Below are 22824 nucleotides of genomic sequence, written 5' to 3'. Positions count from 1 at the left end.
AAAACTGTTGTAAATATGTAATATATATTGAGTTCATTAAGCAGAGATTATATCGAAATGACAAAATATTCAAAAATTATTTTTACTGAATTTACATAGTGGCTAAATTTTTAAACTTCAAAATGCAAATGTGGATTTTGTAATAGAAAAAAACAGAGCAACGTGTCATTTATGAAAACGAATCTAGATAGAATGGGATCAATGGTGACGAGAAGTTATATAAGTTTATGAAGGTATGTCAGTCAGTAATTATTCAGAAGGAAAGAAAAATTGTCTACGTTTTACATGTTGCACTTTTAAATAATATGAAGTATATAGAAAAACACTCTATTCTTTTTAATTTTGTTTTTTGTTTATTTAGTTTGTTTTTTGTTTTTCTTATAGCTAAACCACATTGAGCTATCTGCTGAGCCCACCGAGAGGAATCAAACCATATTTATTCAGTGAACAACCAATGTTTTCACTTCTGAGACTAGGGTCATTGTGTTTTGAAACGGGTATGAAAGGATAACTTCATAAACTTCATTGCTCTATTTTTAATTTATTGATCACAACCATCAAATAATATATAATAAACAAAAACGAAGTAACTTAGTGAATATTCTAATATTTTTCTAAAGCATGATATTATATAATCCAGTATAATGTACTGTAAAATATATATAAAGTACTTCCAAATGAATTGTTGCTTTTTTTTGTTATTTTTTTAATTTCGCGCAAAGCTACTCGAGGGCTATCTGCGCTAGCAGTCCCTAATTTAGCAGTGTAAGACTAGAGGAAAGGCAGCTAGTCATAACCACCCACCGCCAACTCTTGGGCTACTCCTTTACCAACGAATAGTGGGATTGACTGTGACATTATAACGCCCCCACGGCTGAGAGGGCAAGTATGTTTGGTGTGACCGGGATTCGAACCCGCGACCTTCAGATTACGAGTCGAACGCCTCAACTCACCTGGCCATGCCGGGCCCACTTCTAAATGGAACATAATTATAAATATATATTAAACGACTTCTGATTAAAACATGCAGGTATTTAACAACTGCTACTTGAAGCTGGAAAATATAATTGAGCAAGAAATATGTGATTAACTTGCTGAAAACAAAATGAAAGGTTAATCCGAATGAAACAGTTATATTTCATTAACATTCACACCTGGTTGAAAAATTAATAGAAAAGTCCAGTAGGAAATAAAAAACTGAAAAATCGAAATCACTTTCACAGAAAATTTTATCTTTATATTTTTACATAAAATAAAACACAAAATATTGAATAGATGGCAATACATGACTTCAGAATACGTACTTACTGGCTCTTAGAAATTGTATGATGTATATAAACGAAAGAATTATAGAAAATTAAACTCGACTCTCAATGTAGATATCAGGTAGTATGAAAAAGTGAAATATAGGTAAAGGTAAAAGGGAAACACAATAAATTGCAGTTTAAGATAATTCATTATTACTCAAAACAGTATAAAGTACATGTTTTTGTTAAGTATAGAGGCAAATAATAAACAAAAGGACTGCAGTCATCAGCATCACTGGAAGAAAAACACATAACATACAGATAGATCTGTGTGCTCTGAAATGTAGAATTAAAAGTTTTGGAAAATTATGTGGAGATATTATTCTCGTTTTTCCATAGCCAAGATAATACACATTCATACAGATAAAAACTAAAAATAGTAACACAAAAAATTTTATCATAGTTAAACGATAAATCACCACGGCATGAATTTAACAGATATTCATGTTGTATTATAGTAATATGAATGAGGAGTGAATGTAACTAGGAATAATATGTGTGTCCCTTATGTTACAGTTCAGTTAAACTCTGCCTCAATTAATGTACTAAATCATGTAATTTGGAAGAGAATTTCTGTAATTTGAACCAAACTGCAATTGTTGGATCCTCATCTAATATAATATTGATAGAAATCTTGAAAACCATATAGTTTTGAACAACATTGGTATCTTTATATATTTTGATTGCACTTTTAAGGTTTACTTAATTAAGACAAAATATATAGCCACATAATTTTCTATCCATTGTTAGAAACTCAGTATTATTTCACCCAAACTTTGGAAAGAATTTACTTTGAACTGAATTAACAATTAATAAAGAACGACAAAGTCTAATTGTGTAACAAACAATAATTTAACCCTAAAGTTTATAAATATGCATTATGTAAGTGTGATTCAAAACGAATGAGAGAGAGTAGATACATTTATACAGGCATTTACTATAAAAATATAATTCTTCTGGTTGAGATTTTTTATTTGCTTTGTGTTCAAGACTACTCTTACAAAAATACTTTTCATGTCTTCCTGAATGTGATTTATTTCATTTCGTTATTTCATAGTCTATGCACTAGTAGTGATTACTACAACTACTTCAGTACTAATTTACAACACTACCTAAAATAAACTCAGATATGATTCTGGTGTTAGCCATCCTGAAAAATTATATATATAACTAGAAGGATAACTATTTATAATTCAAGCTCACTCCAACGTGTTTCAATAAATATATATTTTTCCTGTAACTTGTTATATCAATCTTTTAAAAACAATTCTATCTTTCCTGAAATGTATTTCATTCACTTTAGATAAGAACAACAATATATTTTTGATCTTAAATATCAAAACTTTCTCTTTATTGGTGCATCCAACGGAAGTGACGTGAGGTATTTCCTTAAGCTGCTATATATAATGCAAAAAATAAGTATTATTACATCAGAGTTACTCCAAATGTCTGGAATTCCTTGGACGAAAAAAGAGTAGCCAGCAGAAAACCAAACTAATCTGCTCTAAGAACAGAAAATAATCCCGCTTGTTCAATTTGTTGCTCTTTATAGCGGAAAGATAACCCAACTATCTCAATCAGGGAACTGAAAACAATTAATTAAGATGGTTCTTCACACGGTGTGACTGGAAGTTATCCTTTTGACAATATAATGATTAAATTAACGCAAATATCAACTCACCCATTAGTCAACAAAATTACAGTGAAAAGAGTATCTTTTACTCAGCACATACTAATTATTTCAATAGCCGCAAGCATTGTTGATCTTAATGTTATCAAAGTTCCGATAATTTGATCAAGATGAAGCTACATTGCTTGAATCATTAGTTGGTTAGAAATCTAAGGGAAGTTTAGATACTAAAACATTGCCAACTACGGTTAATGTTGCGGACATAACATTCAATAAGACAAATAATTCTTTTAAAACTATTCTAGCAAGCGCAGATACCATAACAGGATACTTGAATAAGATTACATTCACTTCAGCTGTTGGTAAATAGTGAAGTGCAGTGTATCACTTCTATAGCGCCAATTTATTAGCTATGCTTTGACACAGAAATGTTTTCCTTAGTGTACGGGAAGACAAATGGATTTATCTTTTGTATGTGTGAAAGTGGACTTCTGTAAAATGTGGCAGATATTGAATTAACCCATATTACTTAAGCAGTATTTACAGTTTTAAAGTACTTAATGATAGAATATGCGATAGAGAAGAAAAAACAATATAATATGCTAAATAATAGTTTTTTTCTACAAAGATAAGTAGCCTAATAAATCATATTTGATATTTCTTTAATGTTTCAACAGGTGAAACCTTTCATTATCATTGGTTAGCAGAATGTACAGGAAAGCAAGTTATATTAATTTAACATCATCTTTATTGCTTATGTTTTCGGAATTAGGTTTTGTTAAACTTTTTCCCCCACACCTATAAAGTTATCTTTACAATTTTTATGAGGAATCTTTTCAAATGATTTTTAAAATTCCAGGTACACAAGATCTACATTCTTAACCTCTGCTCTCATCTACATATACTGTAACATTTTTAAAATGAAACGATGTTCACCATCTGATAAAATCCTACTTTTTGTTAATGATTTTGCAACGTATTTTTAACAACCTTTCTGAAACTTTTCCCACAACTAATTTAAGACTAATAGATCTATAATTAGTGGGACAACTTTATTACCTCTCTTGAAGATAATAGTAAAATTAGCTAATTACCAATCTGTTGGTACTTGTTTACTATACATTGACTTATAAAAGTGTGTCAAGTGTCTCATATATTCTTTAAAATCCTTGAGGTAATGTTATCCGATTCAGAAGCTATATTATTCTTCAGAATTTATTCAATTTCATTGCTCAACTTTATTTTAACCTATCAGTTGTTCAAGATGAGGAACACTTTGTTAGTGAAACCAAAAAAAAAGCAAAGTTTAATGACCTAATACTTCCATAATAATCAGATGCAAACATTTTTATCGTCTTTCAAAGGTGCTTTCCACATGTTAAGGATTTGTTTACCCCTAACAAACTTTAAACATCCTGACTGTTAATTTTTATATTGTTAGCTAATTTTTTTCATACATCATTTGGGTGTTTTAATTTTTGTTTCGTCAACTTTATTTATCTTCTATAGTTTTCTAAATCTTTAATAATACCTGTCTATTTCAATTTCTTAAAATGTGTGATGCTTTTCTTTAATTTTATCAGTTATACATTTTATAAACCAATGTGTTTTTTTTTACTTGCAGCTACCCTTTTCTATCTGTAAGAAATATATTTCTTTCGATTGTTGTAATTTTTTAAAAATATTTTCTACATTTGCACAATGTATCCACATAATTGAGCTTTCCAATTCAAAATTCTTGTTGTACTCCATCAAAATCTGTTTTTTTTAAAATTTCGATCAAAATAATATACTCTTCAAAAAATGAAACGTGAAAGGAATATTTTTTTATTTTAAAGAGAAATATATGTAATAACTTACAAGCTCAGAGTATGTGATGTTACACGTGTTAAGGCACTGATTGTCAGACCAAAATGACAATAAAAGCTGAGCACTTTGAAAACGGAGGAAAACATCGGATTTTTCGCCAAAACGCATTCGTGTCCAAGAAATTTGTTTGAGAGATCTGCATGTTCTGCAAGTGCAACATGTGCAAAATCCCTATAAAAGTGACGGGTTCTCGGTTTCCATAGCTCAGTGTCAAGCCACCGACACGCAATACAGTTACGCCAAGACTGACTGAACTACAACGCAACAACGCCACTGGTCGCTTGGAAGCAGGCTAATCTCGATCAGATGTTGCCAGAGCTGTGAATGTCCACCCAAGCACCATCACAAGGCTATGGAATCGTCACCAACAACATGGATCAACTCGTGACCGTCCACGATCTGGCAGACCTCGTGTGACCACGCCCGTACAAGATCGCAACATCCAGTTACGTCACTTTCGGGATAGGACCACCACTGCGACGTCTACTGCCTCAACCATACCAGGGCTGCGTAGGATTTCCGATCAGACCGTACGCAACCGTCTACGAGATTCTTAGGCCCCATGTGCAACCCATCATGGTGAACGTCAACGACGTTTATCAACATGACAACGCCCGTCCTCACACAGCCCGACTCACCACTGTCGTCTTGAGACACCACAACATCAACGTTCTTTCCTGGCCCTCCAAATCACCAGATTTAAACCCCATCGAACATCTTTGAGACGAGTTGGACCGACGTCTGCGACGGCGACAACCTCAACCGAGACTCTACCTCAGCTTGCTGCAGCTTTGTAGGCTGAGTGGACAGCCACTCCACAGAATGTGATTCGTCATCTCATCGCTTCCATGGGCAGGAGATGCCAAGCAGTTATTGATGCTCACGGGGGGCATACTCGTTATTGACGTTGAGTGACGTTAAACTTCAACTAGTGAGCGTGGACTTCGCCTTTGCAGACTTTGGATGTTCAGCAGTGAATGTGCAAAGTTTCACACATGTCATACAGAACTACCCGGAATAAACTTGTTAACAATTTGTCTCAAATTTTGCCTTTTGCATTTCTTTTTTTGAAGAGTATATCATTATTCATGATTTTCATATGCAGCAATAATCACTAGTACCTAGGAATACCTTAATTTTCACCCTCTCAAACATTATTATATTAAAAGTCAACAATAAATCTAAAATAGCAATATTTCTAGTACTTTCCTTAACAAAGTAGCCAAATAAAAAACATTGGGAGATCTGATAAAACAACGTTTATGTATGAACACGAACGTTTTTGACGTTGCGTTATTTTATAATTCTAATCCTACGTAACATTATCAGGTTTTATTTACGAAAATGGCACAAACGACTTGATTGTTTTGATAAACTTTCATCCTGATTCTTACAATACTTTGAAGCAGAGAATCTGAATTTTTAGAATAATCATCATCTTTAGTGAACTGAACAGATACCATTTTTTTCGACATAGCAGGAGTTTATTTTTAATAGAAAGTGGTTTTGTGTGTTGTAGTGTAATCATTGGAATGAACAGCTACTTCTTTCGTTTGAGGTCATCACGTGCACAATCTTTAAATCCCTCAATTAAATATATTTGTCTTAGTTTGCAACAAACAATAATTTAACACTTGATGACGAAAAAACCACTTGTAGAGAAAAATATATATGCAAAAACGGCTGGTATGGGTTGAGAAAATTGTTTATGTACAGGAGCGAATAACGTTTCAACCTTCTTCAGTCATCGTCAGGTTCTCAAAGAAAGAAAGACGTAACTGAACGATAGCTGACCACATGTTTTAAGGGATTGTGTAATTCTCTCAACCCATACCAGCCGTTTTTACATATGAATAATTTAACCCTAAAGTTTACATATGCATTGTGAATGTGTGGTTCAAAACGAATGAAGTCGAGTAGATAGATTTATACAGACATTTACTGTAAAATCCATAATTCTTCTGGTTGAGATTTTTTATTTGCATGATGTTCAAGACTATTCTTACAAAACAATCCTTACGTCTTACTGAATATGATATATTTGATTTCGTAATTCCATAGTCTATGCTCTAATAGTGATTACTATAATTAGTTCAGTACTAATTTAGAACACTAAATAAAATAAATTGAGATATGTGCAGGGTGTAAACCATCCTACAAATTATATATATATTACTAGAAGGATAGCTTCTTATAATTCAAGCTCACTCCAATGTGTTTCTATAAATATATATTTTTTCCTGTAACTTGTTATAGCAATATTTTAAAACCAAGTCTATATTTCCTGTAAAATATTTCATTCATTTCAGGAAAGAACAACAATATATTTTTTTATATTAAACATCAGAACTTTCACTTTATTTGTGCATCCAACAGAAGTAACGTGAGGTATTAACTTAAGCTGCTAGATATAATAAAAAAAATAAGTATTATTCCACCAGAGTTACTCCAAATGTCTGGAATTTCTCTGAAAAAAAACAGTAGCCAACAAAAAACAAAATTAATCTGAGAGGCTGCTCGAAGAACAGAAAATAATCTCGCTTGTTCAATTTGTTGCTCTTTATAGCGGAAAGCTGACCCAACTATCTCACTCGGGAAACAAAAGACAATTTATTGAGATGGTTCTTCACACGGTGTGACTGGAAGTTCTTCCTTTGACAATATAGTGATTAAATTAACACAAATACCAATCCACCCATTAGTTACCAAAATTACAGTGACAGGAGTGTCTTTCACACAGCCCGTACAAATTATTTTAATAGCCGCAAATATTGTTGATCTTAAAGTTATCACAGTTCCGAAAATTTCATCAAACGAAGCTACATTTCTTAAATTATTATTTGGTTAGAACTATAAGGGAAGTTTAGACACTAAAACATCACCAACTACGGTTAATGTATAACCTTCAATAAGACAAATAATTCTTTTAAAACTATTCTAGCAAGCACAGATACCATATCTGTATATCTAGAATTTGTGCAATTCCATGATAACAGTTTTATTAAATCACGACAGAAAGACTAAATTAGAACTAAACCAGGATAGGGAACCCTTAAATGTAGTTTACGCACGTTTATGGTGAACTCAATTTTCATAAAATGTTAGTAAAACACAAAACATAGTTTACCTCTTTATAATGAATTATATACCTCTAGTGTGTTGCGTACCGTCTGTCTTTCTCTTTCAACGCCCAACTATGGATTCACTACATAAGGTACGTGCTATGACTTTAATCAGATAACATCGTCTCATGCTCTTGTGCTTTACGTTTCATTTAAGTATTAAGTAATTAAAGTCCGATGTGTCCTTTATGTTGTAATATGTGACGTGTTTGCCGATTTAGTTAGGTGAAACATATGATGGAGCTGTTTATAACTATGATGATTTTTAACTTAATTTTACATAGTAGTTAAATAAATCACTCTTTTCGTTTGATAAAACAAACGAGAAACAAGTATAGAATCTGTATTCAAATGTATTATCCTGAATATAGATTTTAAAACACAAGTAATAAATTAGTTTACAAAAAATCCTTCCTGATACAAACTTTGAATAGATAATACACCATCACTTCATAGACACTTATTATGATTAATTTAGTAAAGAAGGATGATGAATGTCTGTGACAGTGATTTTGATTTCAAATTATTTAACCTTGAACAAAAGATTTGAGACAAATCTCAAGGAATAGCTATTCAATGGTTGTTTAACCTTCTCAGCTGTATCTATGTGATGTTGAATTACTGAAATCTGATCCAATCAATAAATACTTTAACATACTTTACCAACTACTCGCTACGCTAAGTTTATGTTGTATATGTACAATCATTAATCAGTAATCCCAAGTGTGATGATGAGCGAGTGTCTACTTTTACGCACACTATGACAAATGCAACACTGGTATTCTTATTAGCAACAGTTATTTCCATCCTAAGTACAATGTGCAACCAAAGTAGCATCCAATCAGATAATTGACCAACCATACGAGCGAAACAGTAGTTTGATTCCTGTCCGTCTTCAACTGCATATCATAATGTTACTTTTTTTTCTGCATAGAAAAAAAAATTTTTGTTTGTTTAAATTAGTGCTTCACTTTGCGACAATGAACTAAACATTGTTTATAATAAGTAATGAAACATTGGTTGTGTTCATGGGATTTCTTCTCCAACATTCACTATTTCCTGAGTCATTTTAAATAGTACCGTATAATTTTGCTTCAACTTTCAGAAGGAAAGGAACAGTGAATAAATGCGAATTGTTTCAAAAGTATAGAATGATGACGGTTTGAACTCATGGACATTCATTGAGAGTTAAACAGTTTCTTGTAACATAACAGTATAAATACCTTTTTCTCTTGAAATTCATAGAATTGTATCAAAATTGAACGAAAGACTTAACTGGAAATCTTATTTTGGTAAATCTGTGTGCTGTTAACATTGTTTCATGCAGAGATCATTCTAGGATGTATTTCATGATGTGTTCTGGGACGCGGAGATCTTTTACCGCTAACTTTTGCGTTTGTTGATCGTGTGTTACAACACCAAAATTTCTCCAGTTAATTTATTGGAAGTGCATATTTAACATCTAATAATTATTAACAAAATATGAAATTAAAGAATTAATTTAAATTTTCAAGTATTTTGATATGTTAATATGTTCAAGATTTATCATTTCTGTTATTAATGTATTGGTAAATATTATAGTGTTGCAGCCCTGCCAAATTTTGTTGGATTTGTGATGATAAAGACTCCATTCTGAGATCTTAATTAACACTTTAATAAGTCCATTTTAAATAAAGCAAATATAGGCACTAATAATTATTTGATAGTATTTACATTTGTAATAGGTCCAACACTTACGTCCTACACAGAGAAATTATACAAGTCAGATTCCTTTAAATTAAAAATCAATGAGGAAACAACAATAACTTAGTTCCATACAGACAAATCTTTGAATATCCTATATTTCCTGGTGGTCAAATTGTATAAAGGTATAAAGAAGTAGACGGTTTAAAATGCCAAAAAAGTAATTAAAATAAAATTAATGAAATTTGAAATATGTTAAATAAAAAGAGAAATCAGCGTTGAAACGTACCTTTTGGATCAACAATATTTATATAGGTTCTGATACATTATGTTATCACGTTCAGTATTTGTATTGTTCAAAGAATATGATACTGTTACATCACGTTGATGCATGGTTAAAGGAAGTTTATGCTCAGCTAGATGTTTTAAATCTGTATGACAGACTGAGTTCTGAAGATACTAGCTCTATGTCGCATTTAGATATGACTCTTGTTTGTAATGAATGTAGAAGTATGTACTAATATATGTTGTCATACACCAGCTATGTCGTTAGTTAGTTAGTTAATTAAGCACTAAGCTATACAATAGTTTATGTTAGCTCTGACCACCACAATTGTAGAAATTCCGTAGTTAAGTTAATTTTCGTTTTTTTACTAACTCATAAAATATTTCGATTTCTTTTTGTAAAGATCCAGAAAATTCCTCAAAATTAAAATGATGAAAAATGAAAGTTTTAGTGGGTTTTTTTCTTGGAAAACCTTAAATGATTTATTCGCTAAATAGAGCTTGCAGCCTAAACCTATAAGTTAAACCTTGGCCAGATGTCATATCGGAAATATGAATTACTAAACTTGTATTTCGGAGATATAATAAAAATATAAGTAGTGTAAAAGGGATTGGAAGTTTATGGTTTATAATAGTGGCATATTAGTTAGCATAGACGGACGGTGAAACAAACAGTTCTGCTTCGCTTCTATTAAAACTCGCTTCACACTTCCTGGTTGTTGTTGAGCTGTAAGAACCTGAAAAGGCTTAGAAACCGTTTTAAACGAAACTAGAACAGCTAAATAACTGGCGCAACTAGCTGCATTTTGTTTGTTTGTAATTAACCACAAAACTATACTCTGGGTTATTTGTACTCTGTTCACCATAAGTATCGAAACCAGTTTCCTTGTCACAAGTTAGAAGACGTACTGTGGTGTTACTGAGGGCCTAGGTACCTTTCTTCTAGTTTATAGTTTCAATACTATCGTTAATGGCTGACTCATGTAGCTCATGTGTTAATTAAAGTGACCCCTTATACAATGGCAGACAGAAAAAAAGATAAAACAAATACATCATTATTGTATGATGTATTTTAAAATATCATTATTCTAAGATTAATTCAAAACTATCAATCAGTGAAGTTCCAGTACAGGTAATATTTTGATATTTACATGTTTTTCTTATCCTTTACTACATTTACTGATTTCATCAAGGTTACTTTTGCCATTATAGATTCGTCTCAGACATTTTTTGTATCCGTTATTTGCTGAAAGACAATGATAAACGAGGATATGATTCAACAGGTCAAATTGCATTTGCTAAAGGTAAACTAATCGCCACCCATGAAAGGGATCCATAGTTTTCTTCAGTATTTAAATATGCACTTCCAATAAATCAAGTAGAGAAAGTTTGGTCTTGTAACACATGATCAACGAACGCAAAAGTAAGCGGTAAAGTACCTCCGCGTCCCAGAACACATCATAAAAGACATCCTAGAAGGATCTCTGTATTAAAACGAGGTTAACAGCGTATAGATTTACCAAAATAAGATTTCCATTTTAGCCTTTCGTCCTATTTTCATCCTACTTGTCCTACTCCAAGAATTTCAATATAAAAGGGTATTTATACAATTCTGTTACAACAAAAAACTGTTCAAATCTCAATAAATGTCCATGAGTTGAAACCATCATCATTCTGTACTAAATTAATCATGATAACAATGGATGAAGTGATCATGTGTTTCAACGAATATTTATATAAGAGAGCATTATTAAATGTCAAATAAAAAGTTATATATTTTTCTAAACTATTCGCATTTATTCGCTGTTCCTTTTCATCTGAAAGCTGAAGTAAAATATACGGTACTATTTAAAAAGACTCAGGAAATAGTGAATGTTGGGGAAGAAATCCCATTAACACAACCAATGCTTCATGGCTTACTATAAACAATTTTTAGTTCATTGTCGCAAAGTAAGGCACTAATTTAAACGAAACAAGAAATAATATATTTTATATCCAGAACAAGAGTAACATTAAGTTATGTAATTGAAGACGGACAGGAATCCCACTATTGTTTTGCTCGCATGGATGGTCAGTTATATGACTGGAAGCTACTTTGGTTGCACATTGTACTTAGGATGGAAATAACTGTTGCTAATAAAAATATTAGTGTTGCATTTGTCATAGTGTGCTTAAAAGTAGACACTCGCTCATCATCACACTTGGGATTACTGGTTAATGATTGTACATATACAATATAAACGTAATGTAGCGAGTAGTTGGTAAAGTATGTTAAAGTATTTATTGATTGGAAAAATGTCAAGCGAGTTACAGAGATATTGTAAGCTAAATGTAAGAAATAAATACAGTTCGTACAAACTTATTGTTAACCATTCTTCAGAAATGTAAACTTATTTTTACATAATGTCTGAGCACAAATCTCGTTAATCGTCACATACTGTCCAAGCGAAAATTTCATTAGGAGAAACAACAAACACGTAATAAATCATAAAAGATGTCTTTTCCCCTGAATTATGTTTCTGTACAGATGTCTCGCTGACACATTCTCACACATTCTTAGATGTAATATCTGCTTACTGTCCAGTGCTGTATTCCACATATTCAACTCACTCAGCTCTCCTTTCATACTTTGAGAACCATCAAATCTACCACCAACTGTATTCTGGTCTTGTACAAGAACAACCGTACCTCCTTCTTGAACTGTTTTTCCCTTAGTTATCCAAGTAACATTGCCATAGCAACGACAACCATTCATCTTCAGAGATGAGCTCCCTTCTATGAAAGACCACACGTAACAAACGTGTTGCAATTTTCCAATCTCTATGTGAGAAGAACACGCAATATTTATCTGTATTTTACCACCGATAATAAAACCTACAATATTCCCTACTTCCACATAAGTTAGAATCTCAGTATCCGTTGCATCAGAGGTTTAACTCCTGAAGACTTGGTAAAGTACCATGCATCAACAAACGAGGGAAAGAACTAGCTGTGGAAGGAGGAATCTTAACCTTACTGCTAATTTCGCCTTCTTTCAAAAAATACGACATACTGAACGAGAAAATGAAGACCGTAGCAACTCCACGAGTTAAGGGACTGGTTAGTTGCTTAATTTCTACGAGAAAATGACATAAACAAGTAAACAACGAGATACAGACACTGTTAGCTTCATTGCTATCCAGTTTTTATTCTTCAACGAAACGTTTTCTTACTATACTTAGAATGTAGAATAGCGTTATGATTTTTTTTGAATTCTCATCTAATGTTGAAATTAAAAGCAAAGGAAAAAAATGTAATAAAGCAGTCATGCCTGGTGTTTATTCTCAGTGATGTATCTCGATTTACTAAACAAAACTTTCATACTCTACCTGCATAAGTTTTATTAAAGAGATAGATATATTTATTTTTCGGTCGATAACACCGTTTACATATTGGGATATGTAAGAAATTTCCGTCTTAATTGGACGTTCTAATTCATTTTGGAATTTCACATTTTTATTACGATGTAACTACATCTATTGTAAAAGCTATATTTGACTAAGGGAAAAAGTAATATAAATATGAAGCCAAAATATTCCAGAAGTAATGCTGTAAGATAACTGAAACTTAAAACATTTTGTTCTCGGTCTTGATGTTTTCTTTAGTTTTGCTAATAAGATTCCAGGGAAGGTTTTCTTTAATTTCACGTGTTTCAGGCTTACTGTATGCTGCAGCGTTTCTGTCCTTTCTCAACAACTACAATGGAAACTCTAATTCTGTGCAACTTCTAAATTAAAGTGAAACGCTCTAATATAGAAAATACAGCATTTTGAACACAGATTTATATTTTAAGATACCACGAAATTAATTCTATTGTGATTCATATCATAAAATACACTTACTTGATATTTCTCACGATGTCTAGTTGTTAGAGCGAGAGAAATGTCAAAATATTTTGTCATCGAGCTGAGAAATCGAAACAAGACTGAGAACAAGGTGAACTTCATAATTAAAAGCTATTTATTTGTATGTTTTTTCGTCTATTTCTGGGAAATATAAATTAGCGACTAGAAAATATTACATCACTCTTTCTCAATTATAGACATCAGATTGTAGAAAATATTGATTTCTTTCGAAAAAACGATTCTGGCCATATGTTGAATATATAATAGAACTTTTAATTTATAGAAAAGGTCAATCCAAATTGATAAGTTTATTTTTTGTTTTGAATTTCGCGCAAACTCACTCGAGGGCTATGTGGTCTAGCCGTCCCTAAAAACAACTTTAGATGATCATCAAGAAGGATTAAAAAAATGACATAAATTCAAGTTTCTGAGCACAAATATTTTAGAAGGAGTAAATGATCACCGGAATCACTGTAATCATATTTTTCTTTTTTCTTTATTAAAACGTTTTAGATCCATTTTGTTTGTTTTGGGAATTCAAATCACGTTGGTTTTATATATTCGTTCTAAGAATGTTTAGATGTGTTTAAAGAATTAATAAAAATAGCATTTCGGTATTTAATATGGATCAAGTGTTGATTATAACGTCAAGTTCATACATGTATATAGCAAACAAACACGAATACTGGGTTGTGTGTGGGTTGTTATATTCATTCAGATATATTCACATATGTTTGCATGAATCTACTTAATTGTATCAAACATTCACATTTTAAGGATTAAACATTTAATGCCACGTTTACGAGCAGATTGTATTACGTTGTTATGGAAAATAGAATAAAACGTTGGTAATATAACTTATAAACTATAATTATCTATTTCAATCCACTGTTTCATTCAACTTGAGAAGTTAATTAGTTTCTCTCAGTAAACGGCTAGTTGTTAGCCTAAAATTGGTGCTAATAGTTTTCTTAAATTTAGCCTTTACTTTACTGCAAGGAACAGGATGAAAGATCACGAAAGAATATAATATTATCCTATATATCAGTGATTTTTGGATGTGGTTCACTGCTATGAGTGGGTTTCTGCATATACTCCACACTGCTATTTCGTCGGCCTACTGAGAATGATATGTGTATGTTAAGGTGGGTAATGGCATGTTATTAACAAATATTATATATATATATAGATGGCGGAAGGTTTGTTTTTGTGCACAAAAATAACAAATTGCCATCTGTGTTCTGCTCATCACGGGTATCGAAATCGGGTTTCTAGCAGAATAGGTCCATAGATATGCCACTCTGCCCCATTAGGGGTCGTGACGAGAGGACGGATTCTTATAATACTTCTACACAAATGTTAAATGTTATTGAAAACGCACCGTTACCTTTAACTTTACCTGTTATATGGGCTAGAAAGTTCGATATCCATCTCATTATAGTGTTATTAGTGTTTAGCTATTTAGTTTATATCTTATAACAATGTGCTAGACAATATCAAATCCTTTTTTAACATCTGAAAATATATCTACTGTGGCTTGATTATCATTAAATGAATTTTATATTGATTCAGTTAATCGTATCAGGTAGTTGTTTGTTTGTCTGTTTCTTATTGACTTGTTTAAATGTATGTTAACGGATTACAGAAATAAAAAAGTCTGTTCGATATTACTTTCTGCATAAGCTTGCCAAAATAAATAACTGAACAAACTAATGGAGATAAAAGTTTCTGGATTTGATCTATTTGTTTGTTTTATAGGTATTACAGTAATTATTGAATGGTTCCACGTGTCTGTGTTGTAGCCAATTAATACTAATAGATTAATAATATTCGACATGTACAGTATTAAAAAAAGACTAAAGTTTTTTTATTAAAAATATTTCTAAACCCATAATGACTGGCCGACATTCTTTTGTGTTTTTATGTTAATTTTCAGTTACGTAATGATGAATATTCTGTTTATAGAAAATGTTGGTCATTTGTAATGTTTTCGTATAAATTGTTGGCTGGGAATCACGGAGTGAAATGTGTTAGATTCGTGTTAATATAGTTCTTTTCTGCCTATGGCGTTGGGTGTCAAAATTTGGAGAATTTAAGTCACTGAAAAAAGAATTCAAAGCAATTGGCAAGTAAAAGAGCCTTACCCTAATGACTTTTTGCTGTGATGTTATTATGGTTTATTTAGTGAAACAAATTATTTATAGGAAACCAGAAAAACTTGTAGATATGCAAATTAGATAAATCGAAAAAATATTATCTTCTCTTAAACAGATATTATATATAAATTACAAAAAAAAAGTAGTTGTAGCTTGATCGAATAATTATATTAACTATGTTTGAACTGCAAGTACGGTTTTTTTGATGCGTTATTTATATACATGTGTCTCGGTAGGATTGGAAAAAGTGTAAATTGCTGAAAGGAAGTTATATGAACTTATGAAGAGATGTTAGTCCACAGTTGGTAAGAAGAGATAAAATGTGGAAATAAAGTGCTACGTTACACTTTTAGAAAAAGTGTACAGAAAAAAGCATTTGATCTTTTAACTTTGTTTCCCGGCTCAGCGTGGCCAATGGTCAACACATTCGATTCGTAATCCCAAGGTCACGGGAGAGAATCGCCGTCACAACAAGCATGTTCATCCTCTTAGCCGTGGTGACTCTCTAATATGTGATCAATCCCACAATTGTTTAGTAAAAGAGAACCCTAAGAGTTGGCAGTGGGTGGTTATAACTAGCTGCCTTCCATCTAGTCATACTCTACTAAATTACGGACGGTTAGCACAGATAACCCTTGTGTAGCTTTGTACAAAATTCCAACCAAACCAAAACGTATTTTCTTAGTGCATAACTAACGCTTTTAATATTGAGTTCTCGACAGCGTTGTTTGAAACTAATATCAAAGAATAAGTTCGTAGTTTTAGCGTTGCCGTTAAAGTTGAATATTTATATTTATAATTTATTGAACCAGATAAGACATTAAACGAATAACTGAGTAATTTACTAGATATTGTTATCTTTTCTGTAAAGGATGACATATTCTAGTGTAGTATCCTGTAAAAATGTTTACAAAGTACTTTTAAATGGAATGTAACTATAAATATTAAGAATAAGATTTATGATTAAAACACGCAGGTATTTTAAATTTCTTATCTAGAAACTGGAAAATACAGCGTGTTCGAAAAGTCACTGTGCAGTTTTGTAATAATATTTTATTCAGTCTATTTCAAACTAGCAACTGAGAGCGATGTTTAGAAACAAAATAAGAAGGATCCAGGCCTGTATTGATGCCCACGGGAGTCACTTTCAACACTGTTTATAATTGTCATTTATATTTACCTCCTGTATCTTATATTGAAACATGTCTGTTAATAAATATAAGTGCACAGTGGCTTTCCGAACACCCTGTATAATTGAACAATTTAATTGTGATTAACTTGCCTACAACGAAAGAGAGATACAAGTTTGACCTGCCTAAAACAAGATATAATATTCTCTTTCATGTATGGTTGGAACATAATACAAAAGTCCAATAGGAGAACAAAGAACTGTACGAGGGCAAAGCGCCTCAAATGTAAGTATTGAATATTTCTGGAAAAACAAAACAATTTCGAAGAACATTTTGTCTTTATATGTTTACATTAAATAATATAGAAAATACTGAATAGCTATCAATATATAACTTCCCAAAACGTGTTTACTGCATGTTAGAAAACAAAATAAAAAACTAAATAAGGTTTATAAAACAGAAGAATTACAGGAAATTAAACTTGACTCTCAGTGGAAATATCAGGTCTGATGAACAAAGTAAAATATACGTAAAAATAACAGGCATAAATAATTTAATATAAAACACTACTGATAAAGTAAAGGTTTTTATACAGTTCACAAAACAAACGATATACACAAGGATTACATTTCCCAACATCACTCAAAGTAAAACATGTAATATGTAGATAGACCTGTATACCATATAACTTAACCTAAAAAAATTATTAGAAAACTATGTAGAGACAATATTAACGTATTAACATAGCCAATATAATACGATTTATCTACTTAAAACTAAAATTGTAACAAGTGCATTTTATAAAATCAATCAAAAAATCAATATGAATTTAAGAGATATTCATATTGTCTTACTATTATAGATTGCAATTATTTCACAGTTATTGTCACCCTTTCTATACAATAAAAAGGCTTCAAAACAAATATGCGAAAACAAAACCTTTGACACGGTTGATATATTTAATAGAAAAAAACCATAAAAATACATTTATTGAACTTAAAAATAGAATAAAAATATTTCTCCACCAAGTTATAAATGTAATCAACTTAAACATATAGATATTAATGACCATTTAAAGTTTTTGTTTGATTTTGTTTTAATTTCGCGCAAAGCTACACGAGGACTCTGTGCTCTAGTCGTTTTTAATTTAGCAGTGTAAAATTCTGAGCCTGTTTTGTGTAGAATTAAGCACAAAGTTACACAAAGGAATATCGGTGTTATGCCCACCACTGGTATTGAAACTTGGTTTTTAATATAGAAGTCCGCAGACATACCACTGTGCTACTACTGAACTATTAATTAATGTACGCTATTTTTATAACTATTTTTTTATAGATTTAAAATTTATTAATTTGGTCTTCTGTGTGGTTGAGTTTTAGAAGAAAATAAAAGAATGTATTGTAAAATAATATATAGCACAAACATAATATAAAATGTAACAGCTTATATTGAAAAGACGACGATGAACACTAGAATTCAACTTTAATTATTCCGAAACATTATAAATTTAACAAACGCCATTATGTGTTTGAAAAACGAATAAAATACAAAACGTGTATTTATTTGATAAAATATTGAAATAAGTTCATGAATGTAATAGATGTGTGGTAACCCTAGGACTAAGAAACTTAACGCTCAACAGCATTTTTTTCCATTACATAAGAAGAAGCATATAGATAGCATTTGAAGTGTTAGAAATTTCATGAGTGGCTGTTATTGCTATTCTGTTGTGGAGTGGGTTAATTTAAATAATACGTTTTTGAAAATAAAATCACCTTAATGTAACCTTTATTAACAGTGATGAGGTTAATATTGTTATTCAGTGGGACGCCGGTAAATGAACGGAATTTAGCCTTTACACAACTTTAAGCATGCGTTTTAATTCTATATACTTTGACCTTTTTATAATTTTATATTTAAAGAGTTTAGTTTGTTTTGAATTACGGGCAAAGTTATTCGAGAACTATCTGCGCTAATCGTATCTAATTTAGGAGTGTAAAACTAGAGTGTAGGCAACAAGTCATAACCACCCACCGCCAACTCTTGGGGTATTTTTTTACCAACGAATAATGGGATTTAACGTCACATTATAGCTTCCCTATAGATGAAAGGGCAAGCATGTTTGGTATGACGGGGATTCAAAACCTCGACCCTAAGATTACCATCTGCTTTAATCATCTGGCCATGCCGGATCTACTATTATGACATAGTGATTTAGTTATACATTGTTAACATGAAAAATATATTTTATTAATATATAAATAAGATAAAGATAAAGTCACAACGTTTGTTTGAAATAAATAAATATGTGAACATTCGTACTTAGTTCTACTTGAGATTGTTAAAATGGTGAAAGAATTGTAAATGAAATTCAAAAAGTCATTTAAAATAAAAGTTAAAGGTTGAATAAATTCATATTATATACTTCCTAAATAGCAAAATAACGCATTAAATTGATTAATAAAAACTTTTAAGAGTTACCAAATATTTTGAGTAAAGAAACAACCTTATATGTTCATTGGAAATCGGTATGACTGAATTGTAACTGTGGTGTGCATTAATGGTTGATTGACAAAAAGCTGGTTTTTTTTACCTTGATACAACATGGTAGCCTAGTAAATATTAGTTTCTTTTACTGCTACAGGTTTCATACCTTTCTGCGAGTTATTAAAAGCTGATACTTTGAATCTCATAATGACTGAAATTTCCTTTGTTACTGAAAGGTCTCTTACTCTTTAGTTATGTCGAAACATCTGATCTTTATAAAAATAAAGTTGTCTTTGAGAATATTCTCATAATCTGACGAGGCCATTACAGGGACTGCTTTGCCATGTAGATGGTGCAGATAATTCTAGATGTTTCGAGTAGTTATCTGCTTGAAACGTAACATAAATTATTTTGGGAATTATTATTCCAAGCCCCTAAATATAAGAGTACGGATATCTGTAGATTATTTTAAAGTTGCTCATGGGTGTTATGCAACCGTGTCTTTACCGACTTTTCAATAATTATCTAGTCATAAAATTTCTAATTTTGTTGATTCCATGTGACAGGAATAATAAGGTATGTGTCTTGTGTTTCAGCTTCATAAAGTTGCAAATAAAGATGACTTTCTGTCTCTCTGATTGGAATCGAACTAGGTATATTATACAGATCACCAACTTATAGTGACCTCAGAATATAGCTTTATAAACTATAGCAGGTGTTATTACAAAGTATTTGCTAACCTGTATATATACATGGTTTCATGTAGAAATACACACATCTGAGTTAGCTGTTCTCGTACAGAAAAAGAAACACTTTATGTTGCTCTGAGCCGATGATACTTTTATATCACGTGAGTCGTTGTTTCTAGGGAGTTGAGTTACTGAGAAACGTCGTGTACAATGAATTGGCGTAAAGCGAAAGAATTATTATCCTATGTACAGTGTTATAAGTATGGTTACATTCCTGGGGGTTACTTCAAGTCAACTCTTTAGAGTAATGGCCCAGGATGGCCGGGTGGTTAAAGCACTCGACTCGTAATCTGAGTGTCGCGGATTCGAATCCTCTTCACATCAAACATGCTTGCCATTTCAGCCGGTCAATCCCACTATTCGTTGGTTTTTGGCGGTGGGTGGTGATAATTAGTTGCCTTCCCTCTAGTCTTATACTGCCAAAATTAGGGATGACTAGCGCAGATAGCCCTCGAGTAACTTTACCCGAAATTCAACGCAAACTAAACATTTTTCGTAAGCGATACTGTACCTTTCTTACGTTACAAAAAGCTTTATTTAATTAACATTAAAAATCAGAATAACTTAGATGAAATGGTTTGGGAGATTTCTTATTGATGACAGGTTGGGCAATTATATGGTGGAGTTATTCAGTAATGTAACACTTCACCACTTTTCTAAATTTTATTAGCATTTCATCAAATTCTTCTCATTGTTGAAAGTGATTGGCTCAGTGCTGTAACACTATCAATAGCTGTTCAATTTTTAAAAGCACCTTAAGACACTATCTTGACATCGTTAACTAAACTTTTTCTCTCATTCTTCTTGATACATGAAGAACTACCATTGTTTAGACTGTTAGAACTCATTTTGTTAGAGGTTCTGCTCAAACAGATGGCGAGTTTGTTTACAACTTTGTATCCGTCGTTAACATTTGTTTTGATACTAGCATCAACGTTGTTGCTCTTGCACGCGTTAATTAAAAGTAGCTAATTTTTTAAAGTATTGTTAAAACTTTACATATGTAATTTGTTTATTTAGTAATTAATTAATAGTTAACAGTTTTTATTTTATCAGAAGACTTGAAATCATTTTAATTTAAGTTATCACTGAGGTATTCTAAACATCTTGAAGAGTTCTAAGAAGTTGATACGTTTTCATTAAAAAGAATTTAATATTTATAATGTTGAGGTATTTATACTCTGAATATATATTTTTGAGATTAAAGTGTGATTTCTTTTTCTTTTATTTTATTTGTGTAGCTTTGTCTGCCACCAATAACTACAGAAAAATTACAGAGGAAAGAGAAATATACTCATAAACTATTTTTATAAAGTCATATTGAGAGTCATCAATAAATAAACTTAAAAAGTATTTCTGATGATAACATCGAATTTAAGTTTAGCTTTTATTCTAAGTTATCTTGTTATAATAAATAAATTACCTCATTCTGTTTTTTTAGTGTTAATAAGCTCGTCGACAAAAGAATATTACTTAGGTTAGTTTTAAATGTGTATCGTCAATAACATCTAATAGTTAATAACAAAATATGAAATTAAACATTTAACTTAAATCTTCAAGTATCTTGATATGTTAATGTGTTCAAGATTTATTATTTCTGTTATTAACGTATTGATAAATGTTATAGTGTTGAAGCCCAAAAAATTTTGTTGCATTTCTGATGATAAAGATTCCATACTGAACTCCTAATTAACACTTTGGTCAGTCCATTTTAAATAAAGAAAATATAAGCACTAATAATTATTTGATACTACTTACATTGGTAATAAGTTGAACACTTATGTTCTACACAAAGAAATCATACAAGTCAAATTCCTTTAAATTAAAACAATGAGAACACAACAGTAATCGAGTTACATATACAGAAAACTTTTAATATCCTTCAATTTCATGGCGATCAAATTATATAAAGGTATAAAGAGGTACACGATTTAAAATGCCAAAAGTAATTAAAAATAGAATTAACTGAAATTTAAAAATATGTTAAATTAAAAGACAAATCAGCGTTAAAACGTTCCTTTTGGATCAACAATAGGTTTTTATAACATTTATCAACTTCTTTATTGTAAAGACCCAGAAACTTCCTCAATGTTAAATTACAAAATAATAAAAGTTTTAGTTTTATTTTGTTTTTTGGAAAACATTAAATGATATTTTTGCTAAAAAGAAGTTGCAGCCTAAACCTATCAGTAAAACTTTGGACAGATGTGGTATCGGAAATATGAACTACTAAACTTGTATTTCGGAGATGTAGTAAAAATATAAGTAGTATAAAATGGATTGGAAGTTTATGGTTAATAATAATGGCTTATTAGTTAGCTTTGACGGACTGTGAAATAAACGGTTCTGTTTCGCTTCTATCAAAGCGCGTTTCATACTTACCGATAGTGGATGTGCTATGAAAACCTGAAGAAAGCTCAAATCTCAGCCTTTAACAACACGAGAACAGCTAAAGAACTGGTGCAATTAGCTGCATTTTGTTTGTTTGTAATTAACCACAAAGCTACACGATGGGCTATTTG

The 22824-nt window shown here is 31.3% G+C and overlaps 1 pseudogene; it reads right to left on the bottom strand.

The window, feature by feature from the left end:
• Positions 1–12319: 12319 nt before the first annotated feature.
• Positions 12320–12946, bottom strand: LOC143227421 (C-reactive protein 1.1 pseudogene; annotated as a pseudogene).
• Positions 12947–22824: the final 9878 nt, after the last annotated feature.

This window comes from Tachypleus tridentatus, chromosome 9, assembly GCF_004210375.1.
Source record: "Tachypleus tridentatus isolate NWPU-2018 chromosome 9, ASM421037v1, whole genome shotgun sequence".
Taxonomy (NCBI): domain Eukaryota; kingdom Metazoa; phylum Arthropoda; class Merostomata; order Xiphosura; family Limulidae; genus Tachypleus; species Tachypleus tridentatus.
The sequence above is the reverse complement of the archived record's forward strand: the minus strand, read 5'-3'. Positions and strand labels throughout refer to the sequence as shown.